This window comes from Thermobia domestica, chromosome 18 (genome assembly GCF_964235325.1).
Source record: "Thermobia domestica chromosome 18, izTheDome1.hap1.1, whole genome shotgun sequence".
NCBI lineage: Eukaryota > Metazoa > Arthropoda > Insecta > Zygentoma > Lepismatidae > Thermobia > Thermobia domestica.
Genome location: NC_137471.1, coordinates 95,708,871 through 95,730,116, shown reverse-complemented (window position 1 = coordinate 95,730,116; position 21,246 = coordinate 95,708,871).

Below are 21,246 nucleotides of genomic sequence, written 5' to 3'. Positions count from 1 at the left end.
ATGTTAAACGTGAAATCATAAATAACCGTAAATCAAAGATTTGAAATCGAAGGTTAGAGGTTGGAGCTCTAACCAGGTTAAAAAAAGGGTATCCGTAGCTGGCGGAGAAAAATAAGTGAGTCACTTGGTGTTTCCATCCCCATTGGTGAACTGAAATCGCGATCTTCTCATATATGGTTGGATTACTTCCCTCTTTGAGGTTCAAAGAAACAACCGTCGAATTGATTATAAGCCTCCACGGAGGTAAACAGACGTACTTGATCCTAAGTTGACGACCTTCCTATTTCTTTGGCTTTTCGATTTACTTGATTCTCTCCTCTTCGGAGTCGGAGCCACCGGAAATCAGTTGCGTGCAGTTTATCACTTTATCTTGTAACCTCTTATTGTTACACAATTTTCAACAAGGCAGTACTTAAGTAGTTTCTCTAATGCCGGGTCCTGATCCGCCGGAACGTCGAGTTGAAAGGCATAAACTACCATCAACTGTTATGAGTCCACCAACAGACCGCCCACGGGCGCGTGCACGTTCAGCATCTCACTCATCTACCTCTATCCTCTCACCAGCTCGCGAACCAAACAGAGACCGCTCACGCTCACCTAAAAAGCTGAGGTATACTGATGCTTTGCGCAGTCCTCCTAGAACCAGTACAGCCAGCATCCAACTTCAATCTGCGCCATCTACTTCAGAAGATGCTATGGACGTTGTTTCTACTATAATTTTTGGTATTCTATTTACCAATCTTCCCGCTGAGCTCTGGACATCAAAAAGTTTTACCAAAAACTAATACGATTCTGTTCTAGACCGGATCTCTCCAACAATTAAACAACACCTCTAACGAAATCATCCTAAAAACAAAGAATCCCGATCTTTATAAGCATCTCATCTATAAAGTGGGACCAGCAATGTTTGGCGTTAACACGAAAATTCAACTCCTTAAAATTCCTCATACCAAAACACCACCTCCGCCTCGGCGTACTCCATTACTCTCTGTAGTTATCCGTGGAGTTGATCCTACATATACCGAACAAGACATACTAAAGGAACCAAAGCAGGATGGGTTTCAACCTATTAGAGCTCTCCGTATTAAGAATGCTAATGGCCCTACATATATGATCAGACTACTAACAGATGATCCAGCACTGGCAGACGATCTTCTAAATAACGGTGTCTACATCTACCGTTGCCACCATCGGGTGGATCCTTCGCGCACACCTCCGCCTCTCTTACTACAGTGTGAAAATTGCCTTACTTATAATGCGCATCCAACGAACAAATGCACAAATCCTTCCGTCTGCTCCCACTGCAAAGGAGATCATAAAATAAAAGAGTGTCCTAAGCTCAGCGAACCTTCCAGATGCAACACTTGTGACGGGGAACATCAAACTTACTCCTACAAGTGTAAGGGCAAACCTAAACCACTTCCAGATATGCCCGAGACTGTTATACCTATACGCGTCCATGTCTCATCACGTCCGACTAGTATCACAGTGATCACACAAACATATTACTTACCACCACCTACTGTGGAAAATATTTTGAAGTTCATCACTATCGCTCTTCAAAATACTTTTTCCTTTCAGCGTGAGGCTATTCTAAATCATGCAACCAAAGCCGCCTTCGATATATTCCAGCTCCACATGGCAGCTACATATCCCGGCCTGTCTACCTACTTCCATTTTCATACAGACAGCCATTATGAATAGTACAGGTCAGAGAAAGAAGACTATTACATTGCTATTCTGCAATATTCGTTCGCTACCTACCAACTGAGTTCTCCTAGAAACTTTAGCAACTCAGCACAATACAGCTAGCATCCTTCTTAGTGAAACATTTCTAAAACGACCTGACCGCTCCTATCTTACACGTTATCATCTCATACGCTCTGATCTGCCACAAAACATCGCACGTGGCGGTGCATCAATAGCCGTTAAGCATTCTCTTCCATGAAGCCATATCATACCACCTTCTCCCGGGCAATATCCCGAACACGTCATACAGGCACTCTATTTTCCAGCTACTACTATTATCATTGCCACCATCTATGTACGATCTACACAGCCACTTCCGTATCATTTTCTGACGTACTTAGATCTCAACTTGAGAACACACATCTTCTTAGCAGACATTAACTACCATTTTCGTACAGTAGTTAAGAAACAACGCTTTCATGATTTCCTCCAAACTACTCATAGTTCTTTACTGCAGTTCCGCATCCTACTCGTCCGGAAAGCGACACTAGTCCCGACGTGGCAATCATCTGTTACCGCTTACTACTATTGATGTCCTTGGTTTCATAGGTAGTGATCATCTCCCAATACTTCTTTCTATTACTCCACGTCTGAAATCCACTGCATCTGCATCACCACGCACACCCAAATATAACTTTAGCAAAGCTCGGTGGGATCAGTACAGCACTTATATCACCGAAAATCTGCCGCGTACTGCACATACTCTCAGAACAATTGCATCTATTGAAACACTCTCACATATTCTGACTGGCATAGTCTCTCACGCTACGGATTACGCAGTTCCTAAATGTGCCAGCAAATTGTCTAGACCTCATTTACCAACACGCGCCCTCCATCATCTCCGACGCTTACACGAGTATTTAACAGAGTTTCCTCTTCTGCATCGTCAATTCCAACGAACGGTACAGAGCTACATGGTAGCCCGCAAACGACTAGACTGGCGTGTCTCCTGTAATACTTTGTGCCAAGAAACAAATCCAAATAAATTCTGGAGTACCTTTAAACGTCTCACATTTCAGAAACAGGGCCCACAATACCCCATCATATGTGCTGGTCAAGTACCAACGACGGATGCAGAAAAGGCAACTGTTTTCGCTACATATCTTGAGGGAGTCTTCACTCCACACACTACACCTTTGTTCACTTGTCCTGCAGACACCCATATCTCACACGCTGGTTCTCTAGTGCAGCCCTCATTTCAACCTGATTTCAACCACAACCTTGATTCCACAAATCAGCTCACTGCTCCAATAATATCAGATGACATTACAGCTGTTCTAAAATGCCATTGCAACACAGCTCCGGGGACAGACTCAATTACGTATCGTCAACTGCTTAAGGCACGTGTGGTGTTTCTAGTCTTACTTGCTTCTTTGTATACAACTATTTTATCTACAGGCTATTTTCCAACTAAATGGAAACTTGTTAAAATTGTGGTCTTTCTAAAACCTCGCAAAGAACCAACTGCTGTGTCATCTTACAGACCCATTAGCCTTACTAACGTGTTTAGCAAGACACTAGAACGCCTTATGGTAAAACTGCTACACCACTACCTACAAATCACGAACAAACTACCAAGTATTCAAGCTGGATTCCGTCCACTCTATAGCACTGCTGACCAGTTACTCAAACTTTCTACACTACTTGCCAACCATTTTAATAAGCATTTACCATCTGTTTTTATCTCCTTTGATATTGAACGAGCGTTCGATACTGTTTGGCATGAGGGGTTAATTTATAAACTCAAACGCCTGCTTCCTCACAGCTATGTCCGATTAATAGCCAATTTTCTACATCAACACCAGGCTTTCGTTCAGATCAACATAACGAAGTCACACATCTTTCAACTCCGCGCCGGTGTGCCCCAAGGATCTGTGTTATCTCCTCTATTATATATTTTTTATGTAGCTGGCATGCCTCAACTCCAGCCCCCACTATATGCCTTACAATGTACTGATGATACTGCATATATAGCATTGGGATCTTCTGTTGATCGCATTAATCAAGTCCTACAACCAGCTTTGGACAAACTAGTTACATGGTGCCTGAAATGGAAGCTCAAGCTGAATTCAACTAAGACTCAAATAACTCTCTTTGGGCTCAAACGCAATAAATACTGTAACAGTCGCAATTCAGATCGTCTACATTTAACTCTTTTTGACTCTCCAATATCAATTCAAAACAGTCTCAAACATCTGGGTGTAATATTCGACAAACATCTTACTTGGAAGCCTCATCTGAAACAATTGGAAGCTAATAACCGGCGCCGTTTGAACCTTTTACAAAACCTTAAAGGCACCACGTGGGGTCTTAATACAAAACTTCTACTGCTAACATATAAAGTCTTTGTACGCCCAGCAATCACGTATGGACATCTTGCCTGGTTATCAGCAGCACCAACTTTCTATGAGCGTCTGAAAGTTCTCGAAAGACACACCTTACGGCTGGCCTACTCTCTCGCTTTCGATACTCCCACTGCTGAAATATATCGTTGTAAGCAATTTCCAACCATTATGCCACACCTCTACCATCTATGCCAACTCTACATAGCAACACGAATCCAATTGGCACATCCCATCGTCCATGAGTTGTTAGACCAAGTTCCTACTGTACCATGCTATGCCTACCCACCACTGCATCATCTCTTAGCGATATACGAACACACCAAAGCCACAGACCAGTATAATCCAGACCGCCGTATCTACCACCGAAATCCACATATATATATTGCACATAACCTCCGTATATGTCCTCAAGAAGCATTTTAACACAATAGCCAACTCCGACACATTATCGTCAACTTGATTTTGTTATTAGTTCCCTACTTCAATCCATATTATTATATAGCCTGAAACCATTCTCCATGCCCCATAATCTAAAAAGTTGAAAATATCTCTGGCTACAGAGAAGGTGTTGTCTTCTACGGCCCGCCCATCCATTGGATGGGAATAAAACTCTTGTTTAAAAAAAGTTTTTATTGACATTGCACTTAGAGCACCTATTGTATATGTATTAGCACCAACACCATGTATGGAAACTTTTGCCAACGAGACGGCGTAACCCTCTAATAGCTGGGGTTATTTTGTTCTAATATGAAGCCAAATATGATGAAATAAAGAAAATGAATGATTAAAGAACTTTCACAAACCTAATCCCTTACTTTAAAAAAACAGTTTTTATTGGTTTTGTAGCATTTTAATAAATAGATTCTTAATAATATTATAGCAGTGTTATGTATTAAGAATTAAAGAGTTTCACATTGCCTGCTTCACATAGTTAAATTGTTGACCGCTGGAAGCAGCATGCGTAATATAAACAAACATGGCGGACCGCTTATCTGTTTATAACCGAGCTCAGTTCACCTCGCAGAAATGCAGAGATTATGGTGTACAGTGAATGGGTGAATGCTACAATTCTTCGAGGAACAGCAATTAACAACTGTCATACAAAATTAATGACCACATGCTCTATAAAGGACGTAAGAAGAAGTAACCGCTTTACCAGATCACGGTCGGAGGAAAATGTGGCAAGAATTGGAGAAACGTTTATATTCGAAAAAATAATTATGCGAATTCGCTCGTGAAAGTGGATTCGCAAGGCAATGTAATACGTCTGGTTTTGCATAAAGAACTTCATATTCACCCATGGAAACGCCATTATGTAAAAGAGTTGGAATTCGAGGGCTGTAACCGAAGAATGGAATTCAGAGAATTCTGATTTGACACAAAGATTTTGGCCACGAATGTTTAAAATCATCTTGTGGAGTGACAATGTTGTATTTCATGGTGAGGGTTTTGTCAATCGCCATCACTGCCATTACTGATCATCATTTATTAAAGATCCCTAAACAAGTGTTGAGAGAATGAAAATTCTTCCCAAGGTGACCATGTGGTACGGAATGACGGCGACAAGACTCGTTAGCCCATATATTCTGCGTGATAGCATGAATTCCAACCCCTACCTTGAATTTCAACAGCTGCTTCAAGTTTACGTGTGGCCTACAGCATCGGAGTGGGAAAACATTAATGATCTCATTTTCATGCAAGGTGGTATACCACCCCACTTTGTAGTAATTGTTCGCGAGTGGTTGGACCAGATGTTTTCTGGACGTTAGCGGGTGGACCTCACGAATGACCAGCAAGAAATTTCATTCCGTGTAATTTTTCTTGTAGAGCTACACTAAGAAGGAGGTGTACAAGTCCAATCCTCGTACTGTGGAGGAATTGAAGGCACGGACTCAAGAGGTTATTGCCAACATCCCAATTGACTTCCTTCAGAAAAGTATCAAAGTATCCCTAGCCCTTTGAGGAAGCTGGTTAACAGCATAGATGCCTATGTTGAGATTTAACACATTGTTTGTTTGTTTTCTTATGTAACAAAGAACATGTACATATTTTCCTAATAAATAAGAAACAATATTACAGAATTTCTAACAGTTTTTAACACCTAATCATTTTTCTCCCACCTTCTACATCACTAACTTTATTATAAACGTTCTAAAATCTATTAGGATTTTATTCTAATTACAACAGAGCGCTTATTGAAGTAAGTTTAGCAAGCTCCTAGCATTCGACTCAGTACATATTTGAATCTTCCCGTCTGTTTACTTGTTCCATGCTAATCTTTGCATTTGATTGCAATGAAATTTAGTGCGTGCCTTCTTCCAGGCTTACTGTTTTTGAGATTAAAAATTGAGCATTCTTAATTTACGAAAAAATTGTAACTGTTTAGATTGAGTCTTGGATGCTAATCAAATAATCAGATTTTATGATTATCTGTCAAACTGTCTTTATATGTAAACAGACCGTATTAGCTATTAAAATAATTTCTTCTTTCATTAATAAGTGTCAATGCTGCTATCATCATTAGTACACAGAACTGAAGCAATAAACAGAATGAGACACAAGCATCAGCAAACGGAGGGCCATCATCATTCATCTTTGATGCAGAATGACTATTTTCATCGTTTTCTTCTTAGGTGACTGAAGAAACGTGACTCAGGGAAATTAGGATGAAGAAGCTATTCCTAACGAAGGTTGAGCGTTAGTATTGCAGATGTCTAAACCATTATTGGCTTAAGGTCGGCAACCCTCCTACCCATACTTTATTAGCTGTATTTCACGTACCATTATTATTAAAAGAGCAGGTATAGCAAATCATTCAACTCCTCTTCCTCTCTCTTTCCTTCAATATCCCAAAGGGGTCCTTTACCTAACTACCAAAGGATCCATTGTTTTAAGAAATGCAAGCAAGTCATCGATTAAAACCCTAACTAGCAACAAGACGGATGCTTCGTTGCAACAATAGAGTCAGATAGCTGATGGCCAGGACAACGCAAGAAAAGAGAGAGAGAGGAGGGAGAGATTTACTCAATACCTTTGTAGTTAATTGCTTCTGCATTTTAAGGCTCAAATAAAAAGTATCAAGACTTATAGGAAAAAGGTGACGGAGATTCTTTACCGGAAGATTGTCCAACAAATGCTTTTGGTGCTGTTGGGAGTAATCCACGAACAACAGCTACCACAAGCACAACTTTTTTTCTTCTTTTTTCTAATAAAAGAATGTTGCAACGAAGTTATAATTATAGTGAACCTCCAAAACAAAGAACATCTATTGTATAGTTCAAATGCTTAATCACTCTTTGATCCTATAGTGAAGAAAATACAAGAGTCTTATAGCACCTTCTTCGATACCTCATCTGTAATATGGTCGTCACTCCTGTTCAAGAGATACTGTTACTACCTCCTATTGAAATCACTTTAATTTATGCCAACGCTTCTCTGCACGTATTGAAGTCTTTACGTTCATAATGCCAAAATTGTACACAGAATAGCTTGTAGTTCAGGAATTCAATTTAAAACTAAAATTTTACATAATATAGATTTACAATTTGAGCAGATTGGGTACTTTATTATAGTATTTTTACGTACAGTAAACCCACGATTTAACGGGTCTCAATTGACTAATGTACCAAATGTATTTGAGAGAAAGAAACTGTTGAGGCAAAAACTTTAACCAGACTTTTAAAAGACACTTTACATAATTGATTATTAAGGAAGGAGACGGAAAGTAACTGAAGCCTGAGATTTTCTTCACCCTTTCTAATAGGCAGTTCTAATGAGTTTCTTGATACTAATGTAGTGTGCAGGACCGGTTCGGGCGAGAATTCTGGCAGATGCGAGTCTGTGACTTGTGACTTGGCACCCTCTCGTTCATAAAAAGGTAAAGCTAAAATTTATCCACATGGACGTGCAGCTACTCCTACTAGCCGCATAAAATACTTTGCTTTTTTTTTTCACGGCAGCAGGATGTATTACTTTGGTACTTTACTGTAGTACTCCCAACTTCTTAAAAGTTATGATTTGGTACTTACAAAAAGTAAATTAAAACAGTTGTATTACTCAAATACATACAAATAATTACATTTAAGCAAAATATATTATCGCTTTTTTTTGTTTTGTTTTGTTTTTGCGTTCTATTTTCGCCTTGCGTTTTCTATAAAATCCACATGATTCTTTCTTTCTTTCAAACTTAATACAAAATTGATAGCTATTTTAAACGCCAAAGAATTAAAGAATTACGGAAATATAAGGATATACTGAATTAACACATCCGACACTAAAATATAAGCGTAAATAATGATAATATAACAGAGCGCAACTGATATAAACATAAAACTGTCAGTGTCATAACTAGGAGGTACGAAGGACGGGAGTGATGGATGCTTCAATTGCTTTGCAAAGAAGTGTCATTCCACATCATACACATAGGGTCATTCCAGGTGAGATGGCCATACGGGGAAGATGACCAATCACTTTCATTTCTCCAGGAGTAATCCGATTTGAGTGTAACTCGGTAAGCGGACAGCGTTTGATATAATAGTCAATTGTTGCACACAAACGGAGATTACTGTCCAAGAATACGCAAAACGTTCAGTATTGTTCTTTTTAAAGTTGTCATATATTTTGTGATTGGAAGAAGTAAGCAGAAGTGTGACGTTTTTTGCGAGACGATTATTGGAAAAGTGTTGTTTGAAGAAAGAGACTATATTATGTTCTATATATATATTATGTAACTTTTATTTTCTCCTGTTTTTGTCATATTTTATGACAATGTGGCCTTTACATTTGAGAGAGATGGCTTACAATTTTCCGGAAGAGTTAGCCGATATATTTTCAATGCATACTTTGACAATATTTGCATATTTTAATTATCTTTTGTACAAAATTTTGTATAAGATGCTTAAAAATAAAAAGAAAATAAATCCACAGTGTATGTGCAGAAAGTAATAATAGCATCGTGGTCAGTACTTTTAGGAAGTTCAATTTAGTTGTGTTTGAATGAGTTTCCTTTATAAGAAAACGCTTTGATTTCGCTAAATTGGACAAATTTTCCTGAAGTGCTAAAATGAAATAGGATCTGTAACGGAACAAAATTTAATTTTGAAGGAAAAACTAACATCAAATAATTAATGTGAAGCTAAGACTATTAAGTCCCAGAAGGAATCCAAAGATGTTCCAGTAGTGGCTTCTTCAGAAAAGGGAAAAACTATAACAGTTATTGTAAGCTGCAACGGACGTTTCTTCCACCAGTCTTCATCATGAAGAGAAAAACAAACCTTGGGATTGGATGTTTACAGGAGCTGTTGTCTACATGACTGAGAAACAGTGATGAAGCAATGTGGATGAAGTAGAATAGTAACAAGGTTGCAGTTTGAAGAATTGCTGAGTCTTTGGGAAAATGTCATATGCATTCTGGTGTGGTTCGTAAAATTCTGCAAAGAATGGTACGGAAAGACCCACCTGAAAACAAACACGAGATGCTGCTTCTGTTGTTAAAAGAAACTCTGGATCACAGCCAAGTAGATCTGGGCTTAACGAGAATTCCAAAATGTTTAGAGTTCACTTCACCGGTACCGTTTTTAGCTAGACTTTCCGCAAGCAAGGCACAAAAGATTCATGTCACTGTTTTACCTTCTCCAGAGAACATAAAGAAAGTAAAGATGAGGTCAGTAAATGCTAATAGTTAACGTAGACCTAATTGCCGTCTAAGCATGTTCCAAATCAGTTGATTCCCAGAAAATAATAATTATTTTCCATGCAGAAGTACTCCAGCTTCGAGGAAAGCATTACATTTGATGATCAGACCAGTAGTGATGATTCATAGATCTTTCTGATGAATGTGTTGGTTGTGGAAAACACTATGAAATGAGAAAGAAGAATGTTTGTTATCCTTGTGTGAAAGTGATATCAAGGAAAAGTGAAACGCTTGCTTTGCTGATAGAACTATTTGCTTCCGAACTTATTTGTACATGATTCATTGTCGTTCATGCAGTTCTAAGCTTGCTAGCTAGACTTCCTTAATGTTGCGATATATTCTTTGTAAAATCTAAACTTTTTAATTGTTCTTATGTTTGTGGAAGCAATATACCATTATTCCTTGTTTAGAAAGTAAATATCTATAATTCTAACTTCAAAAACATGGTGGCAAACCATTCCTGTATCCTATGACCATCTCTCCCGGGCACCTCGAGAGAGATGATAACGTAACAATTTTCAAAATTAACAGCTTTTCCACATGGTCGAATTTTTTCTCATCGAAAACGTATTTTATTATGAAAAGTATATATTCTAGAAGTAAATTAGACTCTAATCTTTTTATCATAAAATTCTTTTTTTAAAAAATCATGTTTAAAAGCTTCAAAAAAAAACTATGGCAATCTTGCTCGGAATTATCCTATTGTAGGCTTAAATTATTTACAATAAAAAATAAATATAAAAATAACATATTTAATAAACATATTATTTTTTCAAGTATAAGGATGCGAGTTCTAAGTGCCGGCACCCCTCCGTTTCGTCGACGGGGCCACTTAATCTTGGCGTCCAACGCGGTCGTATCTTTCAGACAAGCCTTGCGCCGGTCCTGATGGTATGTACATTCAATGTTTGCAAGTACATTATACAACACAATTTCAAGTGTTATATCCTATTTTAAAGATTGTTTCTAACTATGGTTACCATACGTCAAATTTTCATCTGAAGAGTTCCGGTTAGAAGGCTCTTGTTTTGGTGTTCGTCGAGTAACATTGTGTCCTGGTTTTTAGTCGGCTCAATCTTTACGCCCTCTCTTCCTTTTTGTACTGACCTACCCTCATTTCATTAGTCTAAAATATTACATTTGATATTCTATACTTACATAGTAACAGCTACATATTTAAACTTAATTTATAATATGTTGTGGATAACATCGTGTTCGTGGGTTTTCTCGGGGTGCTCCCGTCTTCATAAATTGTAATATTATTCATATCCACCAGGTTTGCTTCTTACCGGCTTAAATTTAATCCAAACTGTTCACTGAGAACAGGAGGATGGCAGAGGAATCAACGAAACAGTAAAAGTTGTTCCGGAGGAAATGTTTAGTGAAACGAGTTACATCATCGGTAGGTTTAAGAGTGGACAAGAAAGCTATTAGATGTGATTGAAGCAGATATAAAACACTTATTTAGAAGATACAAAAAGAGTTGATTTGGAGCAAGATACGGGTGAGACAGCTTTTTTTATGTTGGAGTGGAGTAAAGATGGAGAAGCTAAAATGAGGCTGTTAGACACCAAATATATTATGGAAAGGGAGCATACTGATTTGGAATTTCACAGAGAGTATATGGCCATTTGATCATAAATCTATTCATTTCCTACTAAGACGATACCACGACATGAAACAACTGCCATTTTGACAATACTGGAAAACATAACATTATTATTGACAAAATCTAGAGAATGCTTGCAGTGATTCATTCATTTACTGTTAGTATGCCATTATCATACTGATCCCATTACTATTCAATAATTTATTATCCATAAACCGATCGACTGTTTACAGTAATTCACATAGAATCACAAATAATCTAACACAATGTCAATAATAACAATACCAAAGTCTATTCATATTTTCAATGCACCATTTTTCATATCCACAACTCTTGATTGAGCTTTTTCACAACATCTACTTGAAACATATACAGATTTTATTACTTGCAGGGCATTTGATACTAACATGAAAATAATTATATTTATTACACAGAATACTACAGGTAGTTTGAGTTTTTTCAGGGCCAAAAATCTTGTACAAAATTAGTCGAATTGTCCAATTCAAATGAGCAACCGCTATCTCAACAATCATTGGGCACGAGAATGTATCTAGTGATTCGTTCATTTATTATTAGTACACCAAGACTACTAAATTATCCGATCCAATTACTATACAGTAACTTACTATCCATAAACTGGTTCATATTTTTAGTATTCACATAGAACCGCGAATAATTCCACATATTTCCAGTAACAACAACAACAACTGACAATCAATAATATGATTCAACCATCGGCCCAAAGTTTATTCATGTTTTCAACGCACCGTTTGCCATATCCACAATTCTCAATTGGATTTCTCTGCAACAGTGATATTAGTGATAGTTTGTTGGTATTTACTAGGAACACAGTTATGATGAAGCTTAGGGTGTGGAAAGAGCAGTTCAGTATTAAAGCACACAAGAGATTGGGGGAGAAAGTACGGCGATTAGGGTGGAAGATGGAAGACAAGAAAGACAGACAAATAAGCCGTAGTAATGGATGATGTGATGCGAACTGAAGAAGACAAGAAGCTATTGAGTTTAGGCTAGAATTAGAAAGTAAAAGAGTGGATGCAGAAGAAGTTATATACTCTGTAGAGCAAGCTCTAACCCAGGCATGGACAACGAGATAAGGATAAGGAAAAAAACAGATGATAGTGAAAAGGAGTATAAGCGAATAAGGGGATCCGCTCAAGGAAAGTAGTGCCTTAAAGAGCATAAGGAAAACAAGAGTAACATGTGGAAAAAGCAAAGATGGAGCCATTGTAGGGATGCAAAAACAATGGTATACGGCGAAATGGAGTGAACTATAATGACACTTATGAGATGTTGATAAAAAAAAAAAAAAGCTATGTGTGGAAAAATTACAGAAAAAGTGTGATGGCTTATTAAAGATGCAAAACTTCGTATTTAAAAAAAGCTTTAACAAAGTTTTTAAAAAACCTACTTTTTTCCCGCGGCACCATTATCTGGGAAATTTTGTGCTTTTTAAAATATTTCAAGTTCAGTAGAGATAGTACATTCCATCATGGCTTTCCAATTATAATTGATGAAAAAAATCTAAAAAAAAACCAAGAATGGAAGAAAATCGGCCGATCGAAGGATTAAAAAAGTGCAAATTGGTGGACGTATTCTAGTTCCGACGAATTGTTTATTTAGAGCTATTAGGTGAACGTTTGGCGAAAAAAATGTTTTACTAAAAAGTTAGTTCTTTAAAAAGTGTTAGCAATAATAGTTCTGAAAATGCAGTGGGCTTCGTAGAACAAAATTATCACAATTTTTTATTACAATTACTATTACAGTTATTATTTTTTAAATGGTTTAATTTAACTTACAACGGTTCCACGGTGTTCTCAAATCTTGCAATCTTAATTTAACTCATTTCCCAACGTCATACAATGATTCCATTGTTACTTATATATATACAGGGCCGGATCCAGGATTTCTTGAAGGGGGGTGCACCAATAACTACCACTACATTTGATTTAAATTTTTAAATTTTAAAATGCTTTTAGGCATCTGCGGTGTGAATGAGGAATATTAGTTTGTTCAGTGAATTCTTTTCCTTCAACCTTCAGAAAGTAGACTTAAACTATCCCTTTTGCAAAACTAAGCTTTCTTTTAAACAGCAGAAAGTTTCGGAAAATGTTGCAAATGTTGTTTTTTCACTGCTAGGTTCTCATTTTAGATAGTGTATATTTACAGTGAAGGGGGGTGCATGTGCTCCGGGTGCACCCCCCGAAAGACACCGATTCTGATCATCTTTTATTTTTATTTAGGTGTCAATTTATTTTTAAAGAATGCAGATATTATCTTTATTTACCCGAATCTTATTTTGCAAAACTTATTGATGTAGTACATTCTATTCCTTTTTTATTTTTTTTCGAAGAGGAATATTTCATATCCCATTATGTCCACATGGTTTATATTTTATCCTGCTATTAGATTGATGATTTCTTTCTCTCCTTCATGTTTGTGTTGCAGTTTAAGTAGATTCTTCAATCTTCATCATCGGAGTGTGTTTCATTTTATTATCAATAATTTTATTATTAGACAGGTAATTCGTTTTTCATAGATCTTGAATACTTAGTTACTTAAGGAGTGAGACCATTATCTTCGTAGAATTAAATTGAGGTGTTTGTGGGGTCCACATCCTCAATTTTTGGTTAGTATTCACATGTTCTCTATTTATTTGCTAGATGGCATTGAAAAGTTAAATGATCAATTGTGCCGAATTGTTCATTACACCAATACAATACAAATTGTTTTCTTTTCATTTGATATGATTTCACTGGTATAAGACTTGCATTAAAGAGGAGTCTATAGTACAAAACTATATTCGAACCTGACCGAAGATTTAATTATTTCCACTTTTTTTTCCAATAGTACGCCCCGTCTGATTTTGTTCTTTTATCTTTCAATCGTTTAATATTAGTTTTGTTATCTTTTAAAATTATATTCAAGAAATTGATGGTGGAAATTTTATGTTATTTATTTGTCCAATATTTCGAGCATTCTTGAGTACTATATCTGTATATTCATTTAATATCTGCAAGTACTAATACATCAATGAAATCAATATTACAACCTATCTAAGTAAAATTTCTAAAAAGTGATTTAATATTGAGTATATTCCGTATGTCTCTGTTAGTCCAATTTATAAACGATATAGCTTGTAATACACAGCATGAGCCCGTGCAGGTGCATACCCTGCAAATTTTTAGTTTCTTGATGGTTAATAATGCTTCCCCAATTCCAAACGCCTCTTCTTCCAAGAAGCATGTAGTGGAGAAAATAAACCAATTATGAAATGATAAAAAATGTATTTAATTGTTACTAAAAAGTAGAAAATAAATTTTAAAATTTAAAAACATTTCCTTTCTTTAAAAAAAAAAACATTTTAAGAAACAAAATAAATAAAATCGTACTAAAAAAGAAAAATATTTCTGTTTTCAAGAAAAATACTTTTTTTTTTAAAAAAAAAAAAGTCTATTTACTCTGACTAAAAAAGAAAGGAAAACATAAAACATAGAGTGCTGTCACATACAATCATTTGATAGATGTTTGATGTAAGAGAAATCATATTTATGCATGACTAAAATAAAAAGCATTAGAAGCGCTCTCATATAATTCAATGTATAAATTATTCAATTTCAATGTAATATTATATATAAGTATACATAAATTTATATCTATAAAAGAGAATTGTTATACCATTATAGTAACATTATAACATTAGCTACGTCAGATTTTATATATACAGAGTGGCCCAAAAGTAGGTATACAGACCTGCATCTATCAAATATGACATTTTAATTTATTAAGATAATGAATTTATTTGCTTCGGTTTTTTCCGAGCTTAAGGTATAAGTGAAAATAAATCAAGAACAGATAAGAAACTAAGTCAATACAATAGATAACAATAAGTAAATGATATAAAATGTCATGACCGGTCAGTACAGGACTGTATACCTACTTTTGGGTCACTGTATATATTAGGGATGGCCATTTCCGGAAAAAAAGTTTTCTGGTTTCCGGAAAAAGAGTTTTCTGGTTTCCGGAAATCACATTTTCCGTTTCCGTTTTTCCGGAAAATTTTCCGTTACCGTTTTGCAGGAAAATTTTCCGTTTTCCGTTTTCAATTTTCCGGTTTCCGGAAAAAATATTTTCCGTTTCCCGTTTTTCCGGAAAATGTGGCCATCCCTAGTATATATAAATAAAACTGACTATGTTCGTGACTTCATATCTCTTGATCATTTATGAGGTTTGATCCTGAGTGGTTTTTATCGTTTCATTTTGACGGTGAACTTAGAGGGACTTATATATAAAATGATCGAAAATGACCGATAATAGTGTCGAATTCATAGTTTTCGGAGTCGCCGAGACAAACAGTGACACTATCGATGCCGTTACATCCAATCCAGCTCTGCATGTCTAAAATGAAACGTATTCTCACCGTGCAAAGAACGTATATTCTGCTAGTACACGTATAAAAAATCTGAGGTAGCCAATGTTATAATATAATGCTGCTATTATAATGCAACATTCTCTTTTATAAAAACAAATGAATGTATATAATATGACATGGGAATTGACTAATTTATACAATAAATTATATAAGAGCACTCCTCATACTTTCCATTTTAGTCATGCATAAATATATTTTTTATAGTTATTTCCTTGAAATAGATCTTTTTTTCGTCTTAAAACGATTTGTTTTATTTGTTTGTTATGTTTTAAATAAGGAAGTATACTTTTTAAATATATTTTCTTTGGTCGAATGTACCATTTTACTACAATGTCAAGATACTTGCGACATTGCTTATACATAATTTTCGAGTTGAATTGTTTTGATATAATTACGCTTTGTACCAGTTACAGAAGGTTCATTGAAAATTGGTTATGTATAAAAACATATCTAGTAACTATTAATATATAAATCTTAGATATTTATAGCTTCTTGATATCGTTCCTTCCACTATTTAAAAAATAATGCTTTAAAAAAAACTAATAGTACCTCCTCTTTGTGAAACGTGAGATGGAGGTACTAAGAATAATGAAAGAAAAAACATTTAATTAGTTTCTCACGGCTCACACGTTTTTAAGCAATTACCAAAATGCGGAAGGATTTTATTTAAAATGTTCAATACCGTTGTTTCCTCCTCTTATTCAGAAGTCTTAGAGGTTGATACAGAGACAATTTCTTGTGGGCGGTGATGGAAAACCAGGATGTTGTTAAATCGCATTGTTGTCCTTTATGTGCGTTGAGCAATAGGCAGGCAGCTGGGATAGAATATTCTTCTTCATTTTTCTTTTAATTTTATTTCAACCATGCCGACTCGGCGGGCAGATATAGACGGAGATATCGGAATGGTGCAGGGAAGGACGGGGGAGAAAAACAAGAGGAGAGAATGGCCATAATATGTACGTTGTGTGTGTATATATGTATGATTGTCTGTATGAATGTATGGTATACAGGTGGTCTTTTAAGCCACCCACTCTGTTACTAGTGGCAGATTACAGGTGTATAGTATTTTTTGCCCGGCCTTCATGCCTGCAGTACACCTGACCCCCAAACTCCAACATAAATCTCAAAGAGTGGATATGTTCTCTCCGCCTTCCTGATCCACAGTGCAATGTGTACCCCTGCTTACGCCTTCTTGCACGATAATGTCTTGAAACCATTAAGAAATTACCATTACCACGTTTGGTTCGAAAACTAATGTTTTTGGTGAGAGTATGTGTTTATATTTGTAGATGTCCTAAGGGTAAAGAAATGAAAACCACGTAAGTTCCTATTCAATGAATTTTACCAAGTACGTGTAGTCTCTCGGATAATGGGTGCAACATGGACGGGTGTGGCAGTCAAAAATGTTTACTAAAGTATTCAAATACTATTATCGATAGAGATTACTTTTCCATCGGTGCTTTATTTTATTTTAGATCTATAGGTGAGACATTTTTTTTTAAATATTCACAGCTGTTAAAGGTAATTAAAATACCTAAATTGTACAATTGCTGTTCGAACCAACCAATAGAAATCCGAGACATTGCCAGAACTCGAATTTCAGGAAATTACATAACAATTTGCATATTTAAAAAAAATTAATTAGTTTTTGAGAAGAAATTTTAAGGTGTTTTAAGCACAATCTCATTTAAGGTAAAGTAACCCAGGTAGAGTGAATTGATTTATTTGGTGAGATACTGTTTGTATTAATAACTTAACATTATGAATATTTTTGAATATTTGAAAAAGTGAAAATTCAGATTTATTTTAAAATATAGAAATAGAAACTTTTCGTCTCAGAGAATGTGAAATTTTCTTATCTTTCGCTCAAAGTTGTAAAATATTAATTACAATCAATAGAAATCATATGTACTTATATCAGAAGAATAATTTGTGAATTTCTATATAGAAATATCAATAAAATAAATGTTTGCATATACAATAGATCTACCCAGTCTGTTTTATAGGCAAAAGAATAAGGTTTGAAAAAGTCATTTGAAATATGAAATAATGAGCCCACATACAGGACGCCAGCGTTATTTGGATTAATTTAATGTGAAGCCCCTTACAACTTCAAGCAAAATGAAAAATGGTACTGACCAGAGCACTAAACTTTCCCGTTCCTATACTAAATCATGTTATGCTGCGTGTATTAAAGAAAGTAACGGGTATAGTGAAATAAGAAACTAAATTATAAGATATTTTCAAAAACTTCGTGCGAAAAAAATAATCCTTAATATTAAATTACTCCTTTTGGAATTTCCATAAGATTACTTATGCCATTTGTTAGGGTTATTAGGGAAACTTTTGTTTATCTAATATCAACAAAATCATATGAGTCGTACTTGACAAAACTGTCATTTAAAAAACACTCACTCCTAAATAGTAAAATACCCGTTGTGGATATTATCGAAGGAAGTAATTTATTTACCATTATGGAGTTATTAATGAAACGTTTGTTTATGAAAGAAATAATAAACACTTCTGACACTTGTTTATTAAAAACTAAATTACAGTGTAACGGTTTTGACAACTCAACGTTGTCTTCATCAGACACTAACTGAAAGAGATATCTTAGAGCATAGATATTTATACTAAAATCTATGCTCTAAGTATAAATAGTTTTAGTTTTAGTATAGTTTTAGTACAAATATCTATGCTCTAAGATATCTCTTTCAGTTAGTGTCTGATGAACACAACGTTAAGTTGTCGAAACCGTTAAACTGTAATTTAGTTTTTAATAAATAAGTGTATATACTCTGGTCAGAAGTGTTTATTATTTCTTTAGTGAGTTACAGAGTCATGATTGATAGAGCTGCTTGTTTATGAAGTATGAACAAAATCGCCTGAGTTATTTTTGAGGAATTTTATCCGAAAAAACTCACCACCAAGAATAAAATACGCATCGGGAAATCATTCTAGAACAAATGAGTTATGTCGTATTGTCAGTATATTGATCAAAGATTTATTTATGAAATGTGAACAAAATTATTTGAGTTATTTGTAAGAAAAAATATTCCAAGCAAATCCACTACCCTTCTTAGGCGTATTCAGAACAAATTAGAAATACATAGTCAGATTATTAATGAAATATATATTTCTGGAAGATAAATAAAATCATGTGGGCCTGTTTTCAGAACATCATCAGAAAAGTACTACGAATCAACTACGATTCGTAGATTTTCCTCACAAAAATAATTATATCAGAATATAAAGTTGTTAATACAATGTTTGTTATGAAATATTTTTTTAAAAAATCGTAAGAGCCGTTTTGGAGAAAATTGCATTCTTTTTATTTTCACCCTTCAGTAAGCTTTCCTCATTTTTAGGATAGGAAGAAAATTGGTGAAACTCTCCTAGAGAACCTTAAGTTTAAGATTTAGTGCGGATTCGTTAAACGATGTGATTTGTAGGCGAGTGAATACGTTAGATTGGGACAGACGAAAGGGTATAAGAAATATTTTTTCAGTATACAGAGACCATTGAACGTGTAAATTCGTTGAAATCTCGAATTTAATTTTGTCCCGACCATCATACTTCCTTCTCTCTGTTTCACACTAAGTTTTGTCAGTCAGACACGACTGAGTTTGAAGTGTATAATTGGGAGTTACACCTCTTGCAACATATGAACGTAATTTTCGCACAAGTCACATCTTATTTTACGGCACAATAACTTATATAAAACAGAATGTGTGAACTGATGGATCTTTGGAATAATCATTAATAATAATAACAGGAATAAAACAATAACAGAACTACAATAACAAACCTTGATAAAGAAAATTAATAACAGACGGAACTCGAACCCGCGTCTGCCACTTGGTAGTTTCGTACGATACCATTATCCTTTAAATTTTTCGTTGAAGTTGATACATTAAAACACTATTTACGGATATAATATGTTTGCTAAGCATATTTTACTTTAAAATTTTTCGAAACGTAACTAATATTCCTGGACGCACTGATACAATTTAAATAATTATAAAATAAGTCTGCCATATTTTCTTCTTCCTAGGCTGCGGAAACAACATTAAAACTTTAGCTTCAACTTGAGGAACATTTCAAGACATTTTCCTCATTAAGAAAAGTCTATTTGACCTGTTTCTGAAGGAAATTGTGAGTAACTCAACTAATTACTTTCTCTTCATACAGGCTTTAGTATCTGGATTAGTCTAACATGAAGGTTTTGAACTAGCTAACAGCTATTGTGCAGTGTAAGTGGTTGGCATAGGAAAGTGTTTAACGCGTTGCATTTGAACCAAGGGGGCTTAGGTTTGAATCCCCGTAAATTCTACATTTTTATTCGATGTGCTTCAATTTCAATTTATACTCTGTGTGATATGGAAGATCCTCTTCTGTGGAGAAGGAGAAAGATGTTCAAATGACGATGGGGAACTAAATAGGTCCATGAATGGAAACAGAGATTTAAAATATATTTCCTTCAATCGTTCCAGATTTGATGTTTCCAGTTAATTTCAACCATATCCTAACTCATGTATGATCAGTGTTTTATTCTTACATACAGAATGTAGTGAAATAATACATTACGCATAGAATGAATTATAACATTAGTGATATGTAGCACTCGTTGGACAACACACTCCAAACAACATAGATTAAACTCAAAATGGAGAATCTTTTCGTGCTTCAAATCTACAGCAAAAGCCTATTCCAGCGCTCTACAGGCTTATTAAGTGACTAACAAGGAAAGCTGTCCAACTCCTCGACGAGTATCGCATTGAAACTTGCACAAGTGGAAGGACATATTGAAAGATGGAAATATGTTTACTCTTACGAACGCAACGTCGTTAAACCGGAAGAACAGGGTGTCCAATATACAACGCAACCCGGAGTTTGGGATAGTAGAACTTTTGAACCTGAAGTGATGCACAAATAATGGTTATACCAAAATGAAGACTTGTCCATGCATATATTTTTAAACTAGGAAGCAACGATTGAAGTACACTAGGAACCACACAGTATTGCCAGATGTAACCGAAGGTGTAAATCAATTTTTTTTGCAAAACATGTAAATTGACTCATAACTCATACGTATGGATGTTCTGTTGTTAATTTTCAGTTTGTTTAGTTGGTGTAGCTTGGAAACTATGGAGCAGAGAAAATAATTTTTCATTTCCACCTACAACTAATCGCATAAGGCTTCTGTAAGGGCGAACTACGGAAATCGTAGTTTTCATAAATCAACACTCTGAATTGGCAACTTTGCTGATGTTTCAGTGCATCAAAATGTGTGTTAAGGATCTGTCTACATTATGCAATTCCTGAAAACAATGAAAAACAAACTTTGAAATTATCATGATAAAACGTTTACTTACATGCACTCGACAACACTGCTACTATC